This window comes from Mycteria americana, chromosome 5 (genome assembly GCF_035582795.1).
Source record: "Mycteria americana isolate JAX WOST 10 ecotype Jacksonville Zoo and Gardens chromosome 5, USCA_MyAme_1.0, whole genome shotgun sequence".
Taxonomy (NCBI): Eukaryota; Metazoa; Chordata; class Aves; order Ciconiiformes; family Ciconiidae; genus Mycteria; species Mycteria americana.
Genome location: NC_134369.1, coordinates 28,679,271 through 28,693,744, shown reverse-complemented (window position 1 = coordinate 28,693,744; position 14,474 = coordinate 28,679,271). Strand labels below are relative to the sequence as shown.

Genomic DNA, 14,474 nt, shown 5'->3' with positions numbered 1-14,474 from the left:
CAGGTCAACCTGATCCCCTGTACATCACATGCCTTTACCTTTAGCCTACAAACAGGACAAAATCTCCATCTGAGTCTAGCCAGGATAAGAGAAGCCAACGCTTTATCAGAAGTTCATTTCAATTGTTAATCCCCATCATGGACAAGCTGTATGTGAATCTCCCTAGTTCTGGGCACCAGTCAACAATTCTTTCAAAGGGCCCTGCAACCCAGTGGGAAAGGCTGAAATACCTGGCACGTTGGGACGCTGCTTTGAGCAAATGGACAGAATTGCTTCCCAAGTTAATGGCTGTAACAAACCTCACCATCTTCGGTCAGGACTATCAGTCGCACTTCTTTGCCTTCTTCAACATAAACATATACCTAACATATAAAGTTAAAACAAACAGGCACAAAACCCCAGTACTAAAACAAGATGCTATTCCACCAACACTTTTCTCCCCAAGGACACAACCAAGTGGGACAGGTAAGCCTTGTTCCTTAGGGCACTACTGAAAGGTATTTGGATAGCAATAGTGATAAGCACTGCATAAACACACATACATAGCAGCGCCCTGGATACATACCCATGCAGTATCTTCTCAGATTTCCAACAATTTTCATCATTCTGTATAACTCTCCCGATTTTCTCTACATTATTTTATGATGCTGGCACCAGAAAGCCACGCTGATACAAGACTGAGTTTGAAGTAAACATAAGGGTTACAGACATAAAACTACCTCATCACTCTGATTCATTACCTCCCTGTTTGTGTGTCCAAAATCACAGTTGTCTTTTCCAGTGAGGACCTGGCACAGAAGGCTCCCCGGAGCTGCCTGCTCATTCTGACCCCCATGTGCTCACATAGGACCGCTCAAGACACAGCCCCCCCCCCCCCCCCCTTCGAGACCACGTTCAGGAAAATCCTTTCCAGGTTCATAACTCTCCACTTGTCTGCATGCAAATGATTTTGTTTCAATGGGTCCATTTACCAAACAAACCGCATTATTCTGTCCTGCCCCTATCAATAGCTATAATTCACCAAACTTTTTTCATCTACACATTTTGCCAGTGGTGAGTCATGCTTTCTTCTGCATCACTGAGTTAAGTGTCAGGCAGAATTGGCTGCTCCCTTCCCCTCATTTGAAGGGAAGGGTCATCGAGTCTACTTCTTTGAAAACTCTGTCTCCACATATCACGTTGCAGAGAGTCTTCTGTAAAATGATCAAGCTCTAGCTTAAAATAGCTGGATTACAGATCCCCTTCTCTAAGGTGGCAATGCCAGAGCCTTGATCTTTTGGCGCTGAAAAACCATTTTCTACGTTCATCTTAAAGTTAATCCACAAACGGTTGATTTGTTAGTGTGCTAATACAGTCCTCTAGCTTAGAGTATCCTTCATCCTCCTTACTGTTTATACTGCCACTTCAGTTTATTTATTGGATGCTGACTCTCTATCAATGACTACCTTCACTTCCTAAGCCACTTTTATTTTATTGATATTTTTTGGCATTAGATATTAATTGGGTTCTCATGCACTGAATTAACTGCCTTATATACCTAAGTATATCACATCTGCGGATCTTTCTTTAAACCAACGGTAAGCTTCTCAAAGAACAAAATCAGACCTGTCTGAGAATTGCAAGACACTTTCCATAACATCAAGTTTTAAGCATTAATTATTTTATATTTACCCAGGATTGGTGTCATGCTACCCAACCTGTAATTCCCTGGGCCATCCACTTGGCCATTTTCAGAACTGCCCCAATGCGATCACTCTTCCAGTCTCCTGGATTTGCTGTGATCCACCAAGACAGATTAAAAATGAACATCAGCAAGCTAGAGACCTCCTCTCATTTATCTAGTGCTCACTTTGTTTCAAGGGAACAGGCTTTTTCCTAAGTGCAGCTGCCAGCAAAACTTTGCTTACCCACAGGACCCATGCTACGCAACTCCTGTGCGGGTCCCTGGATCCCTACTTATAGGGCTCAAATTTTGGATAATCAACTTATCCTTTCCTTGCTGCTGGCCCAGATGGCAGTCTCGATGGCAATCAAGAGCACACAACTCAACAAAGGGAAGTTATGTTTGGGTCTGGAAAAGTTAACTTTTCCATCACACGGATGCTTTTATAGAAAGCAGAGATGTGAATTTCCTGCCTAAGTGACCTTCTACTCCCATCCGTGGACAGACAAAAAAAGGCTGGAGTGAGGAAGCACTTGGTAAGCATGCAGCAGGCTGGGCCACTGCAGCGCTCCTGCTCTTCTGCTGTGCTGGGAGAGGAAAAGACATTGGAGTGCCTTTAATGTTTTATAAGGCACGCACAGAAAATTCACGACGCCCCGGTCAGGTCCTGCCAGCCTCGCCACACGCCTGGGACCCTGCCACATAGCACTCAGCACCTGCCTGCCGCCCGCTGCCAACATCGCCCCGCCGCCCACCACGAGCTCACGCACATCCAGAGGACCCCTGTGTTGTGCAGGCTGGCCAGCCTAAAAATTTCCGTGGGTGAGCAACACCAGTGATTCACGTATTTGAACATCGACGGAGGTAAAAAGGGAAAGGGAAGGGAAGGCGTGGGGGTGGGCAGGAAGCAAACCCCAGACACTACTTTCTAAATAGCAGATGTGGCTATTCTGGCTAGCAAACTTCCACTTTAATTTCTAACCCACAGAGATGGGAAATGATTCATGAAAAATCAACAGGATAAAATTAGCTGGAAGGCAGAGAGATAATTCATGCAACCCAACTGTCATGGGCTGAAGTGCCAGCACTACCAGCACTGCCTGGCATTTCAGCCTCTGGTGCCCTTCAGTGGCTGGCAGCCGGCCAGCAATCAGCTCCACATATATTTCCTTAGTGTCTAAATTAGCCCCTCCGGAGAGCACATCCATCTTTTAACAAGACGGCCTTTCACTCAACACTTTTCTAGAAGTTCCAGTTTTTTATTTAAAAAAAAAAAAAAAAAAAAGAATACTTGCAGTACTCTATCTTTTTCTTCACTGGTGAATGTTTAGTGATGTTAGAGGGGATGGACTGATGGGACAGACAGGTTTGCACACACATCTGTAAGCCATGGCCAAGCTATGCACAAAATTCAAACTGCCCCATCGAGTCAGAGAGCTCAGTGCATTTCACCAGAGCATCCTCTTCCTGCACAAAGCCAACAATGCGCTCAACGGTGACAACCGCTGGTCTGCCTTTATACACACTGGCGATTTTTGTAAGGCTGCCTTTAAATTCTGTCATGTAAAAAGCATGAACCACAAAACACAGTTTCACCCTTGATGCAGCCACATGACAGCAAGTTTCTTGAGCAGATGGTATTACTTCCAAATTGCAAACCAAAAGCTCTTTACCCCAAGGGCAGATGAGAAACCCCCATCCCTTCTGGACTTCCAGTAGGCACTTGGTTATTGAGCAATGCCCCTTCCCACCACCCAACTCAAAAGCTTCAGGAGTCAATCCTCAAATTGTAGAGCCTCTGCAGCACCAGTCTCAGCTGCAGGGGGCTCCCCGTTCAATTGGGACCTATGGGTACAGACACAAAATAAAGATGAAATTCTGCTTTTGTACCATTTGTCCAGTTGGTGCCTGTTCTTTCTGTTGAAGGATGTTACATGGCGGTTCCTCTCTGTTTGTTACAGTGGTTTGACTCTGCTTGAGCTTCAGGACACAGCAAGTGACTCCTTTCTTTTTACTTGTTCAGCAAAAAGGGAAAGCGTATTTGGGGGGGGAGAATGAGAAGGTAGGAGCAAATCATATTTTCATTTGTTCCTAAAATTCTAACAAACTAGTTCAGTCCTTTAAAAGCACTAATGAACACACCAGGCAGAACAAGAACGAATCAACTGTTCCACAAAATGCAGAGGAAGCAAAAGCAAGAGCCATATTTATTTCTCCTCATTTGTACCCTCTTGCAGGCCATTAGGGAGATAAGATCTCACAGTACAACAGACATTATTCAGGGCTGGTAAATCTGTCTACAGGTTAGGGGCTCATGTTACACGGCTTGGATGAGTACTGGCTGAGCATGGGTCACACCGACCCCCTTTTCCTTGGGGCAGGCAGCAATCCAGATACTCCCAGTGTCAGATCTGCCAAGAAATCAGATATCCGTGTGCTGGATTCACCACCACCACCACCATTTGATCTGCACATTCCCTTCCATACAGAGAGAGGGATGTTCAGACCCTGTATATCCTAACGCAGCTAACTGCAAAAAAAGTTCCAGCAGGGGCCAAGCACTTCTGGTCCATTCCTTCAACCCCAGCTCCTCAAGTGCATCTTCTACATAAAGGTACTGGGTTGCACAGAAATACCTGGTTCTCTACACTACAGACATTTTAAAAAAGCCGATTAGCAGAAGCATGGAAAGAGCCCAAGAACTCACTCAACTGCAGTCAAAAAAGAAGAGGGAGCACGTCACAGTAGCTTCACGTATACAAGTCACTGAGGGACTACAAAAGTTCACCGACTACCCCAAGAGAATTCCAAAGCAACATTTCAACACCTGACTATGGAATGAGACCTAGTTAAAAAAAAAACCAACCAACCACCAGTTAAGTCCATCAGACCTAAAGAGGATATGTTAGCATCTGATTTAGTTGGTGCTAGCTCTCAACATGTCCAGGAGACACAGTAAGTGGATCCACCTTTCTGGAGGCACTGCCTTTGCAACAGCAATGCAGCGTTAGCTGGTGGGATTCTGCACGGAGGGCCAGGTACTGCTGCATCCATCCAGTGGTCCCTCACTACATGATTTAGGAAATACTTCCCAAGGAACAAAGCAACTTACACACATACCATACATAAGAAAGTTCTCTTCCCAATCATGAAGGGAAAAGAAATGAAGTAATTAGAAAGCTTCTATTATTCAAAAGCTAGTTGATCTCATTTGAGCTCAAAACAGATAATCTGCATGCCTAGGTGTGTACACATGACAACTCTAGAACTTTTTTATTGTTCACAAAAATATGTTCATGTGTCATCAGTATTGATTTTTCCTTCAGTCAGTCTCCAAGTATTTTCATTAATTTCCTCTGAAGGGATAAAAGGACTGGACTCTGCAAACTGTGGCGTATTTAACATTTGCATTAGCCTTTCCAAGCAAAAGGTCTCCAATTTAAAGAAAGCAGCAGACCACATGAAGTAGTCCAGCAGCCTCAGAACAAAAGAAATTAAAAAAAACCACCCCAACAGCAAAATCCCTCAATATACACAGTCATGAGGAAGTCAAGCTTTATCCAAATGAAAGGTGTAGAGGAACATGCTAGGAGCAGACAGGTAATCCCAGACAAACTTAGGACATCTTCCAAGGAAGATGCTATGTACACCTAGTCTGCTCAGCTGTTTGAGTCTGCAGTTGAAAGACCACATTTAACTCCACTCAGCATATTATGATGCAGTTTATATGATACATTTTCAAAATAAAGCTTCATTGTACTGAAAAGGAATGTACTGGACAACATTTGACGTTGGTTATCAGCCTGGAAACGGCTGATGTCCCTGACCAACATCAGCTCCAGTTACCGGCCTTCAACACCCTGAAACACTCTGAAAGGGCGTTTGCGGGGAGCCACGGGAGCTGCCCACAGTGCCCTGATCCGCTCCCCAGCGCGCGGGGATGACCTGGCCCGGGGACCGGCAAAGGACGCTCAGTGCATCGGCTCCCTGCTGCGCGGCGCTGTGCAAGGCGGGAGCACCGCTGGCTCTCGGGGGTAGCTAATTAAAGCCATTCTAGAGCTGCCGCACGAGATAATCCCCCACATCACCTCCCATGCACTTTCAGCACTCTGTCCTCATACATCACCCCCAGTACCCACGGTCAAGCTTCCACCAGCAAAACCCAGCCCCCCAGCCCAGCTGAGATGCTGGGAGTGCCGGCCCCAGCAGGGTTGGACACCGACATTTATTTCGGAACAGCAGTCCCTCCTCCGGGACAAGTCACTACAGTCGAAGTAAAACTAGCCTTGCTGAAAAGCCAAAGCCTAAGGAGGAGAGAAGAAAGGGGGCAGAGAAATGAAGCCATTTATCAGAGCATGCTCAAATTGGACGACTTTGCTTACGATACCCTTCTGATGGGCCCCTTATTGATGGCTGCCTGTGACCAAGGGACTGCACGGAAACGGCCTTCTGCAGTACGCATTACTGATCTCTCTCTGGAGGCTGCCAGCTTCTGCAGTTTAAACCTTAAATTATACATATAATGTTTTTACCTTCTGACTCCAGAGAAACTGTTCCGACTCTGAAACACCGGAGTGCTGCCTCCCTGCCTTGCAGAGAGAGGAGGCCTTTGAACAACAGCTGTCAAGGATACGAGCTACCCTGCTCGCACAAATGGACCAATGGCCAGGAAGCACAATAGCAGAGCTTTAAGTGTCAATAGTTTTAATTGCTTGACTGTCTCTCAGCAGAAACATAGGCTCTTGCAATTACGTGCAGAGTCTGGGATGGAAGGAGGAAAAACGCCAGTGCTAGTACCACCTTCACTGACTCCAGCTGAAGTCCGAAGACTACATGGTGAAGACAGTGACTAGACTTCTAAAAACCCACATTGTAAACGTGATTCTAGACGCCAAGTCAAAATTTACCCCCTTCACCTCTGCTTTTTTCCCTCCTTGCTCTCAATCCTCGCGGTCTTTTCTATTAGTAATGTTATGCCTATCACGTGGTGGGCATTTTGAAGAAAAACTTTTCTAACATGGGATGCTTGTGTTGCCCTCCTTGCCAGGTTTCTTCTCCATCCACCTTTGCTGTTCCCACCTTCCAAAGAAGCCACAGGACTGCTCTGTGTTTTTCACTGGTCTTTGTTTGGCCTCTTTTACCTGCAAATTTCCTCCTTTTCTGAAGCACTTTTCCCTCACCTTCTTTCTGAAGATGCCATGCAGGGCAACGTGAACCTGTCTCTCACCTTGTCCTCTCTGCTTTTTCTTCAGGAGGTTGGACTCACTACTGGAATCCGCTTGCATGGGCAAGTTTAACTAGCAGGGATTCCTGAAAAGCAAAATTTCACTATGCAGCTTTAGAAGGACCATCGCTCTAGAGGCTTTGTTTAAAAACACCTTCAGTAGCAGAGAACAGGTCGCAGGGAGAACGGAAGAGCCTGTGAAATTAAAGCCTTCTTTACTCCGCTACTGTAGAGAGGTAAGTGCAAGAGGAAGCACTAAAACTGTCTGCAGCTGCACAGGACCTCTGGTCCAAGAAACCTCACCCTGTACGACGGAGCTTCAGGCAGGAGCGCTGTACAGAAGCACTTGCGATGAAATATGCCACAACCATGACAACAAGGGGCAAGAGGCAGAGCAGGAAAGTTAGCATCCCGTGGCAGGGCTGCTCAGCAGCAGGCCGGGAAGAATTCTGCCATTTGCTCAATGCCAGCAGATGTTGCACGTGCCGATCCCCCTTCACTGGCTACGCCTGTGCCTCAAGCAGCTCTCAGCCCTGGGGTCCACAGCACCTGTGCTCAGGTGAGAGCCCAGATCAGAGAACTCAATGCTGACGGCAAGAAGACGCGTCAAGCCTACCCCGTTGCGCATCCAACTGACTCCAGATTCCTTAAAATGCCAAAAAGCTGCAATCCAAACTGAGGGAAAAAAGCTTGTTTCGGCTTTCTTCGGAATACTGGTTGTTCGTAGGTCTCAGCTACATGTTCCCAACGCAAAGTACGCGGCAAAAGTTCCCACCTGCACTCACACCACTGGGAGGAAGAGTCATTATTTCTTACAGCTACCCAAGTTCATATCTTCAGATCAAGTGTTAGCATCTTGTTTCTTCCCTCTGGAGGTCCCCCAGTTAATCTACAGTATTATTATTTGATTGTTAAACAAAAAAAAAACCAACAAACCAAAACATTTTGTCTTTGGGACTATGTTTAGTTTCTCCATGCAAATCTTCACACACATGCCAACAACACTGGATTTGCAGTAACAATTTTAAATATGCTACTCCAAAATGTCATGAATATTGGGCTTTTTGCGATGGTCAAGGCAGTATTTTAAGAGTTTTGGAAACGGTTAGTAGCATTAATAGCAAGAGTGAGGCCCTGCTAATAGCAACTTTAAGAATAAATAAATAGGTAAAAGCACATGCTTCTCTTGCATAAATGGACATGGGGGAAAAAACTCCAAAAATCACAGCTTTGCTTGTGAATTAACCAGCACGAGACAGAAGTTACAAAAGGAAAAAAGAACATTTAAAAAAAAAAAAAAGAAGAATAAAGTGTACATGGTACTCTTTATAAAAAGACCAAAGACCTCTCTTGCCTGGGCTTGTCGTTTTTCTCCTCAATACACATACTTTACTCTGATTCCTGACTCAGGGCAGCAACTTCCCCTCACCGCAATGCTTGTGGCCCCCCAATCGCAACGCCAGCCCGCTGCAGCAGAGGAGCCCTCCTGCTTCAGGTTCCTCTTGCAGTGTTCATGGACACAACCTTACCCCCCTCCTACCCATTTTGAGCAGGCCATCACTTTCCAGCAAGCACTACAAGCAATCAACGGGCCCCCACCCCATTCCAGCAAGACTGACCTCGCCTTAGTACGTTAGAAATAAGATTTCAGACAAGTCCCTGCTTTTGTCCTTATTATTTAAAACCAGATATGACCCTCACAATAATCTTCCCCCTTAACCTGTCAAAAAAGCATAAGTAATTGCTACCAGCAACCGGTAAGGCTCACAATGAGAGAACCCCCATGAACTGGCCCAGAAAGTATTGCGCTTCATGCATGGTCCACAAAGATACTAGAGGAGCAACAGGCTGCTCCTCTGAAACCAGCAAGCTCTGCACCAGAGCCAGCACCAAGCTGGGAGAGCACAGGACCTCCCTCACAGGACAGCCAGAAGGAGCAGCAGCTTTTGACATGACCCTCAGGCAGGAGGGAACAGCGGCTTCCCCTGGTCCTGCTACTCCACACCACAGTGGGATCAGTCAACTCAGTACCCAGCCAAGAGCCAGGGAAACCTTCAAGCGTCTCCTGCTGCAACCTCAAATCCTCTCCGGTGAGCGGTTCCAGCTAACCAGCCTCTGCTTTGCTAACAGTCCTTCCACCGGCCACACCAACAGCCCCGACGCTTGAACTCTTCGCAAACTGCACGTGATTCAAGAGCCCTACATCGCTCAGCTCTGTGCTAAGCTATTATTTTTGGAGCAGGAGCACCTTTGGTCAAAGCACCCCTTGCAAGAAGCAAATATGCATCATCCGAATACTTTCATTTCCGATTGCAGCTTGCACTTGAAAACAAAAAAATGCGCCATCCTCATCAGGGATGCGCGTCTATTGTGGGGTTTATACACAATACATTAGAAAGTTGAAAGAGTCATTTCCCTTTCCACTTTCATTGCTTAGAATCTTGGTGATTGCACAAAAGGAAATTTAGGGGACAAGAAGCCCAACCCAAGCAGCACGCCCGTGCTCCGCCGGTCTCGGGGGGAGTCAAACCTCACTGGCAGGACCGGATCCAGGGGACTGCTGGATATTTGGGGGCTGGGGCTCCTTCGCTGCTCAAGAAAACACCGTGCACACCTGCAGTGCTGGAAAACAACCCTTTCTTACGGTCAGGTCAGTATTTTTTTTTTTTTTAAGCTGGTTCTGCCAGTTCTCCTCCAGAGAAGGAGAAACTCTCCTCCTGCCAGTTAATGAGAAGCATTAATCACTGGAAAAAGAGGAAGCAACACCGAGCCAACAGTTTTGCCCACAGGCCAGTTTTTGGGTTTGTTTTGTTTTGTTTTTTTCAGGGATCTGCAACAGGATGCTGGAGGCATCTTCCTTTTCCCTTCAGAATACACCGAGGGATAAAGGAGTTTGGTTAAAATAAAATATATATATATATATATATATTAAAAACATGCTCTTTTAGAGCATTTGCAAAGCTGGAAAGACTCAATAAGTTTAAAAAAAAATAATAGAGGGAAAAAGGCCAAAAAATAAGCATTTGGTGAAGTTTTTCCACGCGAGTCAACGAAGTATCCTGGCTAAGCAGTGCAAGGGCAACTCTTCCGTTACACTCTACAACGGACCCGGGAGACGTTGCAGGCACGATGCCTGCAAGCGGGGTGCAGTTACCGCGGGGTTCCCGTCGCCCCGGGCTTCGCCGCGCCCCGCTCCGCCGCTGGAGCGGCGGAGCGGGGCGCGGCGAAGCCCGGGGCGACGGGAACCCCGCGGCGAAGCCGCCCGACCCCGCCGAAGAAGCGCCCGTCCGCAGCGCCGCGACCCGCCGGTGCCGCGTCCCGCGAGCTCCCGCCACAGCCCCCGGGGAGCGCCCCGCGCTGCCCCGCCCCTGCGTTCCAATGTGGCGCGCGCCCGCCCGCCCCCGCCGCCGATTGGCCGCCGGCCGCGTCACTCACCGGCCCCGCTAACGGCCGCGGGGAGGAGAAGGGGGGGACGACGACGATGAGGGGAAGGGCGGGCGCAGCCGCGGCGCGGGCGGGAGCGTCGCGGCGGGGAGCGGCGGGGCCGGGCCGGGCCCAGCGCCGCCCGCCCCGGAGGGGAAAGCGGGGGGGGGGGGGGGGGGGCTACCTGTGCCCGCGGGTGGCCGCCGCCGCCCCGCAGGCTGCGGGCACCCCTCAGCCCGGCACCCCTCAGCCGGACCTCCCCTCCCCGGGCTGGGCCGGGTTCTCCCCCCCCCCCGCGCTCCGCAGCCATTTTCGTGGCTACCTTGGCTACCAGCGGGGCTGACTCACCTCGGCGCTGCGGGCGCGGGGGGCCCGCCTCGGCGTCGGGGGGCCCGCTCCGCCCGGGGAGGGGAGGGGGGGGGGAGAGCCCAGCTGGCTGCGCCCTCCCTCCCCGCCGGCCCCGCTGGCTAGTCCCAGGCGAGGACGGGTCCCGGGGCCGGGCCGGGCTCGGCGGAGGCGGCGGCGGCTCCCTCCCTCCCGGCCGTGACCACCATCTTATTAGCACAGGAAATGACATGGAGAACGGAAGAGAGGGGCGTTCGGGGGCCGAGCCCGGGGACCCCCCGAACCGGGGGGAGGCGCCGCCGGGCCGCCCGGCCCGGCCCGGCCCGGCCCGCCAGGGCTCTCCCGGGGCCGCGGCGCTCCCGCCTTCCCTCCAAATACCCGGGGTGGAAAGAGAGGAGGGGAAAAAAAAATAAAAAACCCAAAAAGCCGCACAAAGCCGGGGAAAAAAAAACCAACAGAAAAAGCCGAGCAAACCCAAACCGCCCCCGGTTCCCACCTCCTGCTCCGGAGCCTGCGAGTTCCGCGCGGAGCCGGCGGCGATCTGCGCCCGCGGCCGGCCGGGGGCTCGGGGGGGCTCTTAAGGACAAAAACGGCCCGGGCGGCCCTCGGGCCGAGCGCGGGGGGAGCCGCCGGCCGAGGGGGCCCGGCCCGGCGGAGCCGCTGGGCTCCCCCCGGGCGCTGCCGCGGCCACCACCTGCCGCCGCCCGGCAGCTGCCGCGGCCCCCCGCGGAGCGGGACCGAGCCGCCCGCCCGCGCCCTCGGGGCCGCCCGCCTCTGCGGGACGGCGGTGAGATGTGCCCCCCGCCCGGGGACGTGCCCCGGGGCTCCTCCACCGGCCAGGGGAAGAGGCTGAGTGGCCCCGGGGCGGGCCCCTCTCCCAGCGGCAGGACCCGGCCGCTGCGCGCCTCTTATCGCCCGTTCGGAGCCTCATGCCCTTCTGCGAGCAAAAAGTGAATGTGAAGACGCGGTGTTTCCCTGGCGCTCAGAGCTCGGTCGTATTTCAAATTACCCCCAAAAAAAGCAACCCACCCGACAGCAACAGCAACAACAACAAACGCTACCCTCGAGCTCTCTGCAGAAGTTACGGGCAACATGACGGATGACAAAAAGCGTAATTTAATAACATAATTTAATAAACACGGAAAGCATGTCTCACCAATAAAACAAATTCTAAATAAAACCATCTGCAAGCATTACATTTGAAACAATGCAAACTGTTTAGCTGCTTTGCCAAAAGAGGCACAGCGGGGGGTAAAGAGAGGGATGGATAAATAGCCATAATTTTCCAGTTCCTTTGGTTGACAATGGGCTTGTATGCAAACAGGGCTGTGGTGACAATGTGCATGCTTGGATACTTGGAACGACTTCCCTTTTTCTGCAGCCCTGAGAAATACCCTTTTCTGCAGTCCCAAGAAATAAAATTCTTTCCTAATATCCTCCCCCCTGAGGTGCTTACTATAAAAGGATGGTGTGGAGCAGAGAAAAATCAGCAAGGGCACAAAGTAAAAAGGATGTAGCCCAAGCAAAACAGAGGCCCACTTCTGCCATCCTCGAGCTGCTTCCACTGCCGTCACTGAGAATTTGGGGGGTGGCAGGACTTCAGGATCAAGTCTCGATGTATCACTTAAGTCAGCAAAAGATAGTTTGTCTGGCAAAACAACGAGGAAGGTAATCAACTCAGGATCAAAACAAGCTCGCTTTGCAAAGGCAGCCAGTGTGGCACAGATGATTATTCAGAAGTTCAAGTGAGTATCATTCGTCAGATCTCCAGCTGTGGTATGCTTTTTGTTGCCTGTTTCTAACCTCTGGGGAGAATTCCCACTTGGAGGGTAAGCGTGCTGTGTAATTTTACCCCTTCCAGTAATCACAGATAGATGGACTTTGAGGCACTTGCACTTGCCTGGGAAAGACATACCATAAGCTGTCAGCACCTTCAGACTCCTCAGAAATATTAGAGATCCTAATAGAGCTGCCCTAGTTTGCAGTTTCTGTGTGCTGAAATGTGTGAGAACACTAAACTGGCAGCAAGTACGACAATGGGCTTGTAAATATGATTGATGAATGAACCGAGAGAAAAAATAATAATTAAAAAACCAATAAAAATCATGGAAGTAATACAAATGCACACTGAATGCCATGCTAATTTGGAGTAATAGTTTTGTTGTAGCTGTTGTAGTCTAACGCTGTAAGAGCAGGCTCAAAGGGAGGCATAAAGCTTTTCTTTACAAAGAAAATTAAATATGTAAGTACAATATAAATAACAGCTATTATGTCTCCTTGCAAACACGGGCATGCTAATTTATTGGGAGGGAGTTGCCTTGTCTTAACGTGTGCCTGTTGTCTCTATACATTTAATAGTCAGGCGATAAAATCGCCGTGAAGAAGATTTTGTGTCTTTTCTCTCTAGAAACTAATTACAGAAGGAACACAGTGCAAACTTGTACTCTCCCTGCAAAAATCTTACCTTTGGGGCTTGGAAAGGCTCCCCCTTCCTCAGCAAACTGCCCCCTCAATTATTAAGAAGACATAGGATTAATTTTTTTTTAATGAGTCCTTCAGCATTTTCTTGTTGCATTCAGCCCCCACTCCATCACCCACAGCAATTCCCCTCTGTCTGCCGGGCTCTCATAAAAAACTTTACAAACGGCAACATCAGTTAGGAATGAGGTAATTAGGTGTCGACTTTCCAGTATTGGACTGTCAAATCTGTTCCTCCATGAAATGCTGGATAGTCTCCCGGAGAGGCAAAAGGGTTCTTCTACTGACGCTGAGCTTTTAGCCAATGGTATAAAAAAGAATGCATGCAAAAGTGGATAAAACAGAATCCAGCTTGTCAACAACTACGCTTAAATGGTCTTCAGAGCTCAAGATGCTGTCAGTCGGCAGGTACCTCTGTCAGCTGCAAAGTCCGACCCCTGCAGCAGAAGCGACTGGATGTATTCTGTGCAATGAGCACGTCATTCCCTAAAAATGCCCGGTGGCTCAGGTGCAACACTGCAAAGACGGGGGAAATCAGGACCCATGTTGGAGGTGGGATAGTAGGGGGCTGCCACCCCTGCAGGCATCTGTCTTCAACAGGATGCCCAAGGAAAGGTAGAAAAGCATTCGGGTTCTTCTGCATTCGGGTTCTTCTGCAAGCCGACGTGCACAGCAGCCGACACGTTACTGAATATTCTCTCGTTTAAGATTGTCCACATCCTACATAACCACATCAATACCAAGAGGCTGGCGTCTGCTTCCCAGGCTTCGAGGAATGAGTTGCTTGGGGCCGGACTGCCTCTTCCTCCAGGAAAGATCGCTCGGTTGCAAACAGAAAGGAAAATCCTACTGCCATTACCCAGACAACACCTTTCCTGCACACAGAAAAGATTCAAATCTGCAGGACCATGGTGCTGATGCTCTCAGTCAGTGTGAAGTTAGCTGGCTGATAAGTCTGTTAACAGGCTTTTAGTGTTAAAAACACTGGTAAGAAGCCACGCCAAAATTAGGGACATTTCTCTTCCATACTGATGGGTTGTTGGATGGTGAATCGGAATACAGATTTTTCCCTTTGAAAATCTGAAAATGTCCCACAAAAGAAAAGAAAAAGGAAATTACATGACTGAGAAGGAAACTCAGCCAGAAACCCATAGTTACAAATGACTGTAGCAGGGTGGGACAGGCCCTGAAAGAGGCGCGGGGGAAGAGCTCTTTGAAGAGCGCGTAACTGTGCAGAGCTGCAGCTTGTGTTTATTTCTGCTGTACAATAGAAGCAGCGATGACCTTTACCCAGCAGTGCTGTGTCTTTTTCCTCATCATGCTATATGAGTCTTTCACTGT

At 49.3% G+C, this 14,474-nt stretch overlaps 1 protein-coding gene across 6 annotated transcripts in view; it reads right to left on the bottom strand.

Moving 5' to 3' along the window:
* PRDM11 (PR/SET domain 11) overlaps positions 1-14,474 on the bottom strand; it is a 137,714-nt gene that overhangs the window by 40,339 nt on the left and 82,901 nt on the right. For 2 of the 6 annotated variants that reach the window (XM_075502566.1, XM_075502568.1), the window contains exon 1: positions 10,659-10,983. The exons of 1 other annotated variant lie outside the window; for it this stretch is intronic. The gene's annotated coding sequence lies outside the window, so the exon portion shown is untranslated. Of the gene's footprint in view, positions 1-10,658; positions 10,985-11,151; positions 11,431-14,474 lie in introns of those variants that run through there. 3 more of the 6 variants (XM_075502565.1, XM_075502564.1, XM_075502569.1) reach the window with 3 other exon arrangements.